A 16,047-nucleotide genomic window follows, 5' to 3' on the forward strand; every position below is an offset into this window, starting at 1 on the left:
GGTACTCAAGGATAGACTTGTTTCCCTGAGTTAAGGCTAAGGATTCTACTTCCCTCCTATCTCTAAAGCTAGTGGGGTAGTAATTTGATAAGAACAATTTCTTGAACTGTTCCCATATCGGTTCCAAATGGGTTGTCATTAAAATAGGCTTGGAAGCCTTCCACCATGAATTAGCTTCATTCTTTAACTGTAACCCTGCATAGATGAGCTTCTAAGGTTCTATACATTCCACCACCTCAAATATCTTTTCCATCTCTTGATTCCACCGATCCAGCTCCAAAGGATCACTCCCCACCTTGGTGAAGATAGGTGGCAAGTGTCTCTTGACGGATTCCACCACCTTTGCAGTAGTTGCAACCGGTGGATAGAATAGGGGATAAGTTGGGTAATACTAATATAGGGTTGGCATCATATATGGAGAGGTTCCATAAGGAGGAAACTGCAGAGTAGCCATAGGTGGAGTACCCCCTGGTTGATCCTGTGGTGGTACTGTAGGTAGTGCACTCCCTTGTGTATGTAAATTTTTTGTGATTATGTAGCTATCTTTTTCTGTGTGAAACCTTTTGGATACTCTCACTTTATGAATGCATCATGAATTTTAAGTTTTATGTATTTTTAGATTTTCTATGGTGTCTTTTATGTTTTCTCTCAACCCCTTGTCCTTTTTTTTTTTTTTTTTTTGTTTCTAAGAATTTAATCTCACATGTTGTGTGTGATTAGAGAATCGCGCTCTGATACCACCGTTGTCACACCTCGTTCATATAGAATCGAACCGGTGATTGGGTTCCCTTTGGGTAACCCAAAACCACCAAGATAATCTGATATAGTAACTATAGCACAACAAGCCACATGTATAAAATAATATAATGTCAGTGGAAGTCTTGTCATGTATAAGTACCTATAATTCTCCATATACTTTTGATACCGAATTGTTATACATAGTATATTATATATGGGCCCATAGGCATGATATTTACGTAAGAAATAACAATTTAATTATTCAAAGCACAAAAGGGGTGTATACCAAAAGAACCAAAAGAAGAACAACAAATAGAGTCTGCTACTGTTGCCCCGCAACACAGCTTTTGTACGGGTAACCGTTATCGTGATCGAATCCTTTTGGGACCCACCAAACCTCCACTAGGGTTTCATCGGTGGGACCCGGCATGGGTTCCTCTACTGAGTAGCCTACACAATCATCTAAAAATGTATGTACATGAGGGGTGAGCTCACTAGCTCAGTAAATGGAAAGAAAGACGCACATAAGCAATTGCAATTCAAATGATACTATATGCATGAGATTCATTTTTAAACCTAATTCACCTAAGCAATCATTACTAGCTCATACATTACATGCTACTTACAACCACAGTGCTCGTATGCCCCAAGTACGAGACGTGTTCTCCATCCCGTGATGCGCCCATAGGGTTGTCGGAGAAAGCCAGCCGTGAGCACTCGGAAAAGTAAATCGTGGCTAAACCACAGTAGAAATGTAAATTGTGGCTGAACCATAGCAAAAAATAAAATCAGTACGATTGGCCCTCTGAATATATCACCAAAGTTGCCAACTGTCCTAGTGATCAGCCTAGCGTACTTCTAACCACCACAACTGTCCACGACCGGTGCTTCCCCCAGTGATAACCCAACATGTAAACCTCTGTTGGAAAAGGTCGTAGCATGAGGGAATGTGAATCCTAACCACATGCTCCAACATGAGATAGTATGACTGCACAGTACTTTCGTGTCCCATACCACGATGTACTAATGCATTCGTTTTCAAGCCGGCTATAACATCATATTGTAAAAACTCAACATATTTTCAAAAATCATCATCATAATACAACATTTGATAAATCTATACTCATAATTCTAAGCAAGTAACAAGCATTTAGAAATTTAAGATACAACATATGCAGTTCTAAATGCATTCAACAGTATTCAAGCATATGCATGATAATGGCATTCGTGATGTCAATATATTATGCAAATTAATGTGAACGATGCCAAAAACACTCCAAAATAAAAGTCAAAGTCCTCTCTCCACTTACTTATTCTTGTAGGAGAATATGCACTCGTGGTATAGGTAAGATCCAAAGTCAAGATGAGTGTCTCGAAACTTAACACAGATAGGAATTTAGAACATGTCCATTTCGGTATTATAAATGACGTAAGATATTGTCATGACACGTTTAACAATGCGTAGAAGGCTGCCATCGTATTTGAGTTCTAACGGAGCTCAATTGGGCAATAGGTGGGTCACACAAGTGGGTAGGAGAACCCACCTATGCAGACTGCCCAGGCAAACAACATACAAATATAGACCGGTGGGTCATACTGGTGGGTCTGGTACCCGCCAGTCCTACCCATCGGTAGGTCCAGAGGGAACCCCATCGGTCCAACCCGTTGGTAGGCTCAAAAGCACATGTGAGACTGGTGGGTTATACCGATGGGTCAGGCACCCGCGGGTCTTACCCGGCTGTAGGCCCGAACAAGACCGATGGGTCATACTGCCTGTAGGCCGAGATAAGATCAGTGGGTCATATCGGTGGGTCTAGTACCTACTGGTCCTACCCAACGGTTGGACCAGAAGCCCAGTTGAGACTGGGGGGTCACACTGGTAGGTCTGACGACCCGCTGGTGCTACCCATGAGTGTTCTTCTTCCTTTCTTCATTCCTTCCCTTGGGAACCCAATGAGGTTGTTCCCACTTCATTTCGCACACATTCTAAGCTTCATTTACTTGATTATTCCATGGATCTAAGTTATCATCAAGGTTTGGGGGATGAAATCATACCTAAGCTCAAAAAACCCCAAAACTTGAGATCCTCCTTCCAAAACTCAAAATGTCACCTCAATAACTCCAAATCTTTGTTTCCCTTCCTCAAACCTTCAAGGAAATCACACAAGGGTTCCATTATCTCCTAGATTCAACCACACACAAAATGGTTTCATCGCATTCCAATGGTTTAGGGTATTACTTACCTCAAAATGTAGATCTCCAAACACCGGTGACTATTCCGATGGCGAAGAAGTAAGTTGCTGATTCAGAAACCAAGGGGGGAACCTTTTTCCCTTCTTCCCTTCTTCCTCTTTTCTCCCTCCTCTTTACTCCTCTCACCAACCTTTGCTGAAAATCCTAAATGGGAGAGAGAGGAAGGCATAAATGCTATTTATACCTTGGGCTAATAAATATCTTCCAAGGCATGTTTGGTTTTCCCATTTATGGACCAAAACTCCTTAAATCATGATACCAGCTAAAATAGTTGACATTATCGGCGTACAAGACCTCATTACGACGAGGAGTCTGAAATACACATGCTCACCCAAGTTGGGCTTGTTGGGGCCACGTTACCCCAACAGGTGGGTCACACTAGTGGGTCTCGCACCTACCAGTGACACCCACTAGTTGGCCAAAACAAAGCCAACCTTGCTGTATTTTTGGGGGAAGTGGAATGTTACGCATATCTCGCTCTCGTCACATGTTGTGGAATAAGTTCTTATCATTCAAATATGACAATGTACCTTTCTTATTCGTATATGGCCTTGTGATACATACAAGGGCAAAGCTTAGGTGTGTGAACCACATTGGGTACTGGCTCAATCTTGTCCGGCCACACCACATTTGACGTCACCCTTGCTGTCATGTACCACAAGGCACCAGCATCGCTCCTTCTAGTTCGGACCCTATAAGACCAAACCGAACCAACTAGTCAATAAACCCAGTTTAAAGAGCAGGGCTCTAAAGTCATTGTTAAGCAAAATGATGGTTGTACATGCTCCGGGTGACAAAATGTGGTTATTCTTTTCTTTGCCCTTCGGCTATTGGCACAGTTGCAAGATTTATTTAAAAGGGGTTTATACCCCTAAGAGTCTCACCTTGGGGTGCACCAATCTTATTAGTCAAGAAGAAGGATGGTAGTTTGCGTATGTGCATCGATTACTGGGAACTGAACAAGTTGACCATTAAGAACCGGTATCCATTGCTGCGCATCGACGATCTATTTGACCAACTGCAAGGTGCTAAGATGTTTTCAAAGAGTGATCTCAGATCGGGTTACTATCAGCTCAAGATAAAGAGCAGTGATATACCAAAGATAGCTTTTAGAACCTGATATGGCCATTATAAATTCCTACTGCTGTCTTTCGGGCTAACCAATGCACCGACTACTTTCATATATTTAATAAATTGGGTATTTCATGATGTCCTTGATAAGTGGGTCATCATTTTCATTGATGACATCTTGATTTACTTGAATTCAGAAGAAGAGGATGCAAGGCACTTAAGGATGGTACTATAAAGACAAAGAGAACAATAGTTATATGCTAAGTTCAACAAATGTGAGTTTGTCTCAAGCAAGTTTGATTCCTAGGACATGTGGTGTCTGAGAATGGGATCGACGTGGACCCAAACAAGGTTAAGGCTATAATAGAGTGGGAGGCACCCAAGAATGTAACAAAAATTACAAGCTTCTTGGGCTTAGCAGGCTACTACTGGCGCTTCATTGAAAACTTTTCTCTGATTTCTACGCCAATGACTAAGTTGACCAGGAGGGGTGTAAAGTTTGAATGGTCAGAAGAGTGTGAAAATAGCTTCCAAGAGTTGAAGAAACAATTAGTGTCAGCTCCTGTATTGACCATTCCAAATGGTACAGGTGGGATGACAGTCTATACTGATGCATCCATGATAGGGTTAGGTTGTGTTCTCGGGCAACATGGCAAGGTGGTAGCATATGCTTCTAGGAAACTTAAAGAGTATGAGAAGAACTTCCCCATTCATGATTTAGAGATGGTGGCAGTCACCTTTACCTTGATGATCTAGTGCCATTATCTGTATAAGGAGAAATGTGAAATATACAGTGAGCACAAGAGTCTTAAATACTTCTTCACGCAACGAGATTTAAATATGAGGCAAAGAAGATGGCTTGAGCTTATGAAGGACTATGATTGTGACATTCAGTATCACCCAGGCAAAGCTAATATGGTGGCTGACGCTCTAAGTCAGAAGGCTGAGACAGTTTCACTTTCGTACTTAGTTGTCAGTCCATAGTTGATACAAGAGGCAGTGTTAATGGATGAAATTCTTTTATATGAGGGAGCAACATTGGAGCTTAAACATCATCCAGATGATGTTAAGCAGTTGACTATATCCTTGTCAGCCTTACAAGTACATCCATCCACATATAAGAGGCGATAACGAAAAAATCTTTGGATCCTGAGCTTTAAAGGATCAGACTGAAAATCTAAGAGTAGACAATGAATGACCCTAACTTCACAGTAGCCAATGATGAGGCATTGCTATTTTGGGACCGATTATATGTGCCTGATGATATGGAGATACAGGATAAGATTGTGAAGGAAGCACACAGTTTAGAATATTCACTTCATCCTGGAAGTACAAAGATGTACAAAGATCTTAAACAAAGCAATTGGTGGCTAGCAATGAAGACCACTATTGCCTTTTATGTGGCATAGTATCTTGTATGCCAGTCAAGGCAGAACGGCACTGACTATATGGCACTCTTCAACCACTCCCTGTACCAAAGTGGAAGTGGGACAGGATCACCATGGACTTTGTCATAGGGCTACCTCGTACAACCAAGGGAATAGATGTAATTTATATGGTAGTTGACAGGCTTACCAAGATGGCTCATTTTATCCAGATCAGGACCGATTACTCCATGGACAAGTTAGCCCAACTCTATATTGGTAACATAGTCCGTTTACATGGAGTACCAGTAAGCATTGTGTCAGATAGAGACCGGAGATTCACATCTAGATTCCGAAGGAGCCTCCAGCAAGCCTTGGGGACACAAGTGAATCTGAGTACTGCTTCCCATCCATAGATCGATGGACAATCAGAACGAACCATACAAATACTAGAAAATATGCCCAGGGACTATGCAATGAAAATGTGTGGCAGTTGGGAAGAATACATACCTCTTATGGAGTTTGCCTCTAATAATAGCTATCAAACCATAGTTGGGATGGCTCCATATGAGGCATTGTATGGCAGAAAGTGCAGAACGCCCCTATATTGGGATGAAGTAGGTGATCGATGGATGCTTGGGCCAAAAATGATATAGATGACATGTGACAAGGTCGACGTCATTCGAGAAAGAATTAAGGCAGCACAATCATGCCAAAAGAGCTAAGCAGACAATCGCAGGAAAGACATCGAATTCCAAGAGGGGGAGAAGGTGTTCTGAAATAACCTAAAGGGGGGTGAATAGGTTATACCAGTGGAAATTAAAATCTTTTTGAATGTAACGAATTTCCAAGTGTGATTATGAATTAAAAATAATGTGGAATAAAAATTCACAATCACACTACACCGAGATTTATAGTGGTTCAACTCAACCTGAGTCTAGTCCACTCCCTACAAGATCCTCTTGTAAGGAATTCCACTAGTTCTCCCTTTTAGTACAGTAGGTAGGGAAGTAAACCTTTTACACAATCTCCTTTACAGGTAGAGAGGTACCTTTACAATCTCCTTTACGGGTAGAGAAGTACCCTTACAATCTTCTTTATAGGTAGAGAAGCACTCTTACAATCTCCTTTACAGGTAGAGAAGCACCCTTGCAATCTTGATAGGACAAAAGAATCCTACACTAGCCTAAGTACAGTCTAGACAAGTGTAATAGAGAAAAGTGGAATAGAGTTTTTGAGTTACCTCATGCGGTGCGTGCTATGAATATGAAATGACTAAAAATATGCACCTTAAATGTCACCCTTTGGATATGAAGGATGATGGAGACTTCTAATTTGCACTTGAGTTCCTTGGAACTCGAGCTTTTAATCACAAAGTTGAAACTCAAAAGAACACAGCTTGACTTTCACTCAATGGCTTTAATAATGATTGTTTAATGCTCTCTTAATTGTTAATTAATAAAGCCATTAGTGGGGTATTTATATGTGAGAGGGTTGGGCTTAATTTGGGTAACAGCATCTCCATTTTTGGAATGAGTATAAACTTAAACGGGAAAAATTTACCTTAATCAGTAAGTACAAGTTCGATCCTGTAAGTACCGGATCATGTTACTATTGGACATATTATAGCCGTTAGACTCATAAAACTAGCCTTTGTGTCTAAAATATAGCTGTTGTAGGTGTTCAGGGGTCATCTGGTAGGTACCGGTTCAATTCGGTGGATACCTGATGGTCTCTGTTAGCCATGTCTGAGATGTATATCTCATCCGGAACCAATCAGGCCAACCAGACGAGTATCTGAATCCATCCAATATGTACCGGTTCCATCTGGTAGGTACCAGATGGTCTCTGTTGGTCATATTTGAGAAATTTTTCATCACAGAGGCTATCCAGTAGTTACCAGTTCAATCCGGTAAGTACCAGATGGTCTCTGTTTTATGTTTTTGACGGTCTATCAAACACGAACACAAGACCAACTTACTTAGGGTCTTCCTAACGCATGTATATATGAGTGTGGTGCATGCAAGTATGTGTTTTACAACCTATTCTAGAGACTTGTCTTCAAGTCTTTTAGGCTTTGTGTCTTCGATCACTTGCGTCAGGTCTTTGATCTTCATTGTGCTTCAAGTCTTCGATCTTCGATCACTTGCTTTAACTCTTCAATCTTTGATCTCTTGCTTCAAGTCTTTGGACTTCGACGTGTTTTTCGATATTGTAGATCTAGATGTCAAGCAACCTTGTGTCTTGATCCTTCACAACATACTTGGTATGAAAAGGGTTTGTTTCACATACACACTTGTTTGTTATCATCAAAACCATTATGGAGAGCGATATTCCCAACAATCTCTGTCACACCCCGTTCACACAGAACCGGACCGGTGACTGGGTTAACTCCGGTTAACCCAAACCTGCGAGGATCATCTGATATAGTACCCAACCACAGCATACACACATCTAAAATAAACGTTCAAAAGTTCAGCGGAAGACTTAATTTACCTGTAAATACCCCCAATATACATGATACCCAAATTGTAGTATATAGACAAATACATGTGGACCCGCAGGCATGATATTTACACAAAAAGAATAACAATTCACGTATCACACACCAAAAAGGGGTCATCAAAAGAATTAAAAAGTAAAAGTCTGTATGGTGTCAATACTGCGGTCCCGCAGCACAACCATCGCACGTGCAATCCTTGTCGTGCTCATACTCCTCGAGGACCCACCAATCCTCATTGGAAAACTCAACTGTGGGGCCCGACCCTTGATCTTCAGGCTGGTGACCTGCAAAATTGTCTAAAAGAGGTATGCACGTGAGATGAGCTCACTAGCTCAGTAAGTAAAAAGAAGGACCACACAATAATCACATCCATATGCACTGCATGCTATGCAATTCATTTTAAACCTCATCCACCTAAACATTACTAAGTCTTTGGTTTAGTGCTACTACAACCACAGTGCGCGTATACTCCGGGTACGAGCTGTGAACTCCACCCCGCGATACGCCCATAGGGCTATCGGAGAAGGCCCACCGTGAGTACTCGAAAATGTAAAGCATAAAAGTAGTACGATTGGCCCTCTTGAATATACCACTGAGGTTGCCGACTATCCTAATGACCAGCCGGGCGTATGTCTAACCGCCACAGTGACCCGACATCCACGACCACTGCTTCCCCCCAAGTGATAACCCAACACCTCAACTCCTGTTGGGAAGGGTCATCGCATGGGAAGATGGTAATCCTAAACCGCATGCTCCTATATGACATAGTACGATTACATAGTGCCACTGCGTCCCATTCCACGGGCCACCAATGCACACGTTTCCAAGCTGACTACAACATCTAGTCTAATAATGCATCATGCACAGTGATCCCATCATTCATCACAAAAGCACATCAATCAATCAGCATTGAGAAAGTAAAACACAACACACATGTCATAATCATATGAGGATGACTATGCTACACATAATTTGCATGATGACATGGCTAGTCTAGATACAATTGAATGATGCCAAAAAAGCTTTAAAATAAATTCAAACATCCTCTCCCCACTTACTTGTCGTGTACAAAGACTCACGCCCGGTACGGGTGAGATCCAGCGCGAGAAACGTAAATTTTGGTGAACCTATCATAAGTGAATGGGGTTAACATTTCACCACTTTGGGGTCAAAACTAACAAGATTTGATGACAAAATCATGTTTAGAATCATAAAAGAAGGTTGCACGTCCGTTTTGGGTCCTCTCAGGTGGGTTAGATAGCCCACCTGTCACGGCCCACCGGTCTTCTCAGGTGGGCAGGGCGGCCCGTCGATCGGCCCTCCGGTCCCAGCCCATCGGTGGGGACTGAGGGTCGGTCCTCTCAGGCAGGCAGGTAGGCCCATCGGTGGGGATCGAGGGCCTGCCCTCTCAGGCGGGTGCCCTCAGGCGGGTTGTTCGGCCCACCGGTCTCAGCCCACCTATGAGGGCAGGAAAATGCCTTTTTCCTTGAAACTTTCCCCAACCTTTGTGGAATCAAATGGGGCTTTTCCAATCCCATTTTTCACACATTCAAGGTATTATAAGATGATTCTAACCTAGATCTAAGTTAGATTTAAGGATTGGAAAGCTATCTTACCTTCTTTGCTCAAGAACTCTTTCAAAACCCCAAAAATCACTTTTTAGCTCAAGAAATCACCAATGCTTCTCCAATCTTATAAACACTTTTTCAAATCCTTCAAAATCAACACATGGACCATCTATTAAACCTTAGATTCATCATCTCAAGTGGGATTTACAAGATCTCAAGGAACTCTACCCAAAGCAAGGGTTTTACTTGGGTTTGGTGAAAGTTTAAGAAGCATAGCCTTTGCTCACTTCCAATCGTAGATCTTGTGTTGGGGATCACTCTCCCAGTGTCAGAATGGGAAGATCAAACCTTGGCGCCGCTTAAATCCATTTCTTCCTCCTCTTCCTTCCCCTTTCTTCTTCTTCGTTCTCTTTCCTTCCTTCTTTTCTCTCTCCTCTTTACTCTTCTCACCAACTCTTTTAGTGTAATAATGAGAAAATGAAAACACAATAAATGTTATTTATACCTTTTTAAAATATCTATTAACCACATAGGTGGGTCACTCAGGTGGGCGGATGCGCCTACCTGAGACCACCCACCTGAGGGCCAAAAATTGGCCAACAAGTGAGATTTTGATGGAATTCGACTCTTGGCATGTATCTCACTCTTGGCACAAGGTATATTATACGTATGCACTTTAGGATACGGCTACATACTAGCATTACCCATACATGGCCTTATGATACGTGCATGTGCACGGCTTGGGTACACCCGTCTCCTCTGGCACTGACTCAGACTTGTCGGGCCAACCTGTGTTCAAAGTCACCCTTGCCATCATGGTCCATAAGGAACCCACCTTAACCCACTTTGGTTCGGGTCCTACATGGTTAAACCGGGTCAACCGTGTAATAAGACCGGTTTTAAAAGTAGGGTATCACATTTACCCCCCCTTTTTAAAAGTTTCGTCCTCGAAATTGGCGTACCTGGTTGTTCGAACAGGTGAGGATACTTGGCTTGGATTTCATCCTCTTTCTCCCAAGATGCTTCTTCCAATGAATGATTTTCCCATCGTACCTTCACGAAGGAAATGGAGCAGTTGCGAAGGGTTTTCACTTTTCGGTCCAAGATTTAAGTTGGCTGCTCTGTATAGGTCATATCAGCTTCTAGATATTCTGGTTCCACGGGTAATACATGTGATGGATCGTGAACGTATTACTTTAGCATGGATACATGGAATACATTATGAACATTCCTGAGAGAAGGTGGCAGAGCAAGCATATAGGCTACTGAGCCAACCCGTGTTAAAATCTCAAATGGGCCAATGTTTCTTGGGCTCAACTTACCCTTTCTATAGAATCTTTGCAACCCTTTTTTCATAGAAATCTTGAGAAACACCTTTTATCCTGCTTGAAACTCAATGTCTTTCATGCGGTTGTCTACATAGCTCTTTTGATGTGACTGAGCTACCTTAATCCTTTCTCGAATAACATCGACCTTGTCACAAGTCATCTATATCATTTCAGGTCCTAACATTCGGCGTTCGCCTACCTCATTCCAATACAGAGGAGTTCTACACTTCCTACCATATAATGCCTCATATGGAGCCATCCCAATTGTAGCTTGGTAACTGTTGTTATAAGTAAACTCCATAAGGGATATATATTCTTCCTAACTATCACACATTTCCATTGCACATGCCCTGAGCATGTCTTCTAATATCTGTATGGTTCGTTCCAACTGACCATCAGTCTGTGGGTGGAAAGTAGTACTCAAATTCAATTATGATCCCAAAGTATGCTAGAAGCTTTTCGAAAATCTGGAAGTGAACCTTGGGTCCCTATCTGACACAATGCTCACTGGCACTCCTTGCAAGCGCACTATGTTATCCATATAAAGTTGTGCTAACTTGGCCATAGAGAACTTGGTTTTGATGGGAATGAAATGAGCAGTCTTCGTAAGCCAATCAACTATCACCCATATCGCATCCATCCCCTTAGGTGTGCATGGTAGTCCGGTGACAAAGTCCATTGTAATCCTATCCCACTTCTAGTCTGGTACTAGGAGTGGCTGAAGAGTACCATAAGGTCGATGCCTCTTGGCTTTTGCTTTTTGACATGTAAGACAAGTCACCACATACAGGGCTATTGTGATTCTCATGCTTGGCCACCAGTAATTTGTTTAAGGTCCTTATACATCTTTGTACTTCCTGGGTGGAGTGAGTACTCAGAGCTATGTGCTTCCCGCACTATCTTGTCTTGTATCACCAAATCATCGGGCACACACAATAATGCCCCGTCGCTGGCTAAAACGAAATCAAGGTCGTTCATCACTTGATTTTGAATCTTAACTCTGATCCGTTGCAACTCAGGGTCCAAAGGTTGTTTCATTATCAACTCTTGCCTAATAGACAGAGGCACCTGTAGAGTTGCCTGGGATACAGTCAACCATTTAAGGTTTTCTAGTTGATGTTCAAGCTCTAAGGTTGCCCCTTCATATAAGAGGGTTTCATCCATTAGCGTCGCCTCTTGTACAAGTGGTGGCTGACTGCTAAGTATGAGAGTGACACAGTCTGTGCCTTCCGACTCAACGTATCTGCCACTACATTAGCCTTGCTAAGATGATACTGAATGTCATAGTCATAGTCCTTCATGAGCTCGAGCCATCTCCTCTGCCTCATGTTCAAATCTTTTTGGGTGAAAAAGTACTTAAGGCTTTTGTGATCACTGTATATCTTGCACTTCTCCCCATATAAATAATGTCGCCAAATCTTCAGGGCAAAAATGACTGCGGCTAGTTCCAAGTCATGAGCGGGGTAGTTCTTCTCATATTCCATTAGTTGTCAGGATGCATAAGCTATCACCTTACCACGTTGCATGAGAACACAACCCAACCCAACCTTAGAAGTGTCAGTGTAAACTGTCATTCCACCTGTGCCTTCAGGGATGGTCAACACAAGGGCCGACACCAACCTTTTCTTCAATTCCTGAAAAACTCTTCTCACATTCCTCTACCCATTCAAATTTCACACCCTTTTTAGTTAACTTAGTCATCAGTGCTGAGATCCGAGCAAAATTCTCAATGAAGCGCCGGCAGTATCCAGCCAAACCCAAGAAACTTCTAATTTCAGTAACATTCTTAGGGCTTTCCCATTCTACTACTGCTTTCACCTTATCAGGATCCACCTTGATTCCAGCCTCAGACACTACGTGTCCCAAGAATCCAACTTGCTCAAGCCAAAATTCACATTTACTGTATTTGGCAAACAATTATTGTTCTCTTAGCCTCTGTAACACCATTCTCAGGTGTTGAGTGTGCTCCTCTTCTGTATTAGAGTAGATCAAGATGTCATCAATAAAAATAATTACCCATTTATCAAGGACATCGTGGAATACTCGATTCATTAAATCCATGAATGTTTCCGGTGCATTGGTTAACCCAAAAGATAACACTAGGAACTCATAGTGACCATGTCCTGAACGCTGTCTTGGGTATGTCGCCGCTCTTTATCTTGAGCTGATAATAGCCTGAACTAAGATCTATCTTTGAAAATACCGTTGCACCTTGTAGTTGGTCAAACAAATCATCAATGCATGGCAATGGATACCGGTTCCTAATGGTTAGCTTATTCAATTCCCGGTAATCGATGCACATACACAAGCTGCCATCCTTCTTCTTAACAAACAATACTGGGGCACCCCAAGATGAAACACTTGGGCGAATAAACCTGTAATACCCTACTTCTTAAACCCAGTATGATTACATGATTGACCCGGTTTAACCATGCAGGACCCGAACCAGAGAGTTAAAGCGGGTTTCTTATGGACTATGATGGCAAGGGTGACCTTAAACACTGGCTGGCCCGACAAGTCCGAGCCAGTGCTAGAAGAGACGGGGGTACCCAAGCCGTGTACATGCACCTATCATAAGGCCATGTACGGATAAGCAGGTATGTATCCATATCTTAAGGCGCATACGTATATTACATCTTATGCCAAGAGTGAGATTCGTGTCGAGGGCCGAATTCTATCAAAATCCCACTTGTTGGCCAAGTTTTGGCCCTCAGGTGGGCGGATAGGTGGGCGCATCCACCCACCTAAGTGACCCACCCATGTGATTACTTAGTTATTTAAAAGTATATATATAGCATTATGTTTTTCTTTTTCTTTTCTCATTTATGACACTCGGACGTTGGTGAGAAGAGTAAAGAGGAGATAGAAAAGAAGGGAAAGAAGAGGAGAAGAGAAGGAAGAGGAAGAAGAGATGGATTTCAGTGGTGCCGAGGTTTGATCTTCCCATTCCGACGCCGGAAGAGTGATCTCCAACGCTAGATCTACGTCTAGAGATGAGCAAAGGCTGGGTTCCTTAAGCTTTCACCATACCCAAGTAAAAACCCTTGATTTGGGTAGGGATCCTTGAGGTCTTGTAAATCCCCCTTGAGATGATGAATCTAAGGTTTAATAGATGGTTTATGTGTTGATTTTGAAGGATTTGAAGAAGGGTTTCCACGGTTGCAAGAGCATTGGTGATTGGAAGTGATTTTGGGGTTTTGAAGGAGTTCTTGAGCAAAGAAGGTAAGATGCCTTCCCATTCCTTAAATCTAACCTAGATCTAGATTAGAACCATCTTATGAGACCTTGAATGAGTGAAGAATGGGTTTGGAAAAGCCCCATTTGAATCCCTAAAGGTTGGAGGAAGTTTGGGAAGAAACAGCAGTTTCCCGCCAAGACCGGTGGGCCAAACCGGTGGGCCATTTGGCCCGCCTGTGTACACCCACCTGAGAGGGTAGGACCCTCGGGCCCAACCGACGGGCCAAACCGGTGGGCCGACCGGTGGGCCACCCTACCTGCCGATCTTAGCAGGACTCTTTGGCCCAACTGATGGGTCAGACTGGCGGGCCGACTGGTGGGCTGACCTACCCTCCGATCAAGACTGGTGGGTCAGAGAGGTGGGCTGTCCGACCCACTCGAGAGGCTCTGAACGTGATTTTTACGTCCGATTGGACCCAAAACGGACGTGCAACCTTCTTCTAGGATTCTAAACATGATCTTATCATTGGATCTTATTAATTTTGATCCCAAGGTGGCGAAATGCTAACCCCGCTCACTCATGATAGGTTCACCAAATCGTACGCTTCTCGCACCGGATCTCACTCGTACCGAGCGTGAGTCCTTGTACACTACAGGTAAGTGGGGAGAGGACATTTGGCCTTGTTTCAAGGCATTTTTTGGCATTCATTTAATCGTATCTAGTCTAGCTATGTCATCATGAAAATGCTATGTAGATTAGTCATCCTCACATTGTTATGCATGGGTGTTATGTTTATTTTCTAAATGCCAAGTGATGATATGCTTATGTGATGAATGTTGACATCATTATGCATGATGCATTAATAGACTAGATGCCATAGTCAGCTTGGAAACGAGTGCATTGGTGGCCCGTGGTATGGGACGCGGTGGCACTATACAATCGTACTAATGTCATATAGGAGCATGCAGTTTAGGATTATCATTTTCCCGTGTTACAACCCTTCCCAACAAGGGTTAAGGTGTTGGGTTACCATATGGGGGAAGCAGTGGTCGCAGTTGTCTTATCACTATGGCAGTTAGACATTACGCCCGGCTAGTCATTAGGACAGTCGGTAACCCCAGTGGTATATTCAAGAGGGCCAATCGTACTGCTTCTAAATTGTTGGAGTCATCACCTTTAATTTCTGTCATTTATTTTATGTTGAGAGCCGGTGGTCGGCATGTTTTACTTTTTTGAGTACTCACGGTGGGCCTTCTCCGACAGCCCTATGGGTGTATCGCAGGATGGAGTTCATGGCTCGTACCCGGAGTATACGCGCACTGTGGTTGTAGTAGCACTAAACCAAAGACCTAGTAATGTTGCTTAGGTGGATGTGATTAAAAATGTATTGCATAGCATATAGTGCATATGGTTGTGAATTGTTGTGTGGACTGCTGTGTGGTCAATCTTTCCACTTACTAAGCTAGTGAGCTCATCCCACGTGTGCATCTCTTTTAGATGATTTTGCAGGTCATCAACCAGATGAGCACGGGGCGGGTCCCACAGTTGAGTTCCCTGAAGAGGACTGGTGGGTCCCTGAGGAGTTAGAGCACGGCACTGATTGCTCGTGTGAGAGTTGTGCTGTGGGACCGCAGTTTTGATGCCGAGCTAAGCTCTACCTCCTGATACCGAGCTGAGCCTTGTTTTGATGCCGAGCTGAGTTCTACCTCCTGATACCGAACTGAGCCCTACTTCTAATACTGAGCTGAGCTGACTCTGATTTTTGATGATTCCTTTTGTGTACTTGATATGTGAATTGTACTCTTATTGTGTAAATATCATGCCTTCGGGCCCACATGTATTATGGGAATATTCACAGTTAAACCAAGTCTTCCGCTCAACTGATGAGCTCTTTCTTAGTTGTGAGTATGCTGTGGTGGAATACTGTATCAGATGATCTTGGCAGGTTTGGGTTAACCGATGTTAACCCGGTCACTGGCCCAGTTCTGTGTGAACGGAGTGTGACAACGGTGGTATCTGAGCGTGATGCTCTGCTCCACTCACA

The sequence above is a fragment of the Macadamia integrifolia genome, unplaced genomic scaffold (assembly GCF_013358625.1).
Source record: "Macadamia integrifolia cultivar HAES 741 unplaced genomic scaffold, SCU_Mint_v3 scaffold1036, whole genome shotgun sequence".
NCBI classification, from domain to species: Eukaryota; Viridiplantae; Streptophyta; class Magnoliopsida; order Proteales; family Proteaceae; genus Macadamia; species Macadamia integrifolia.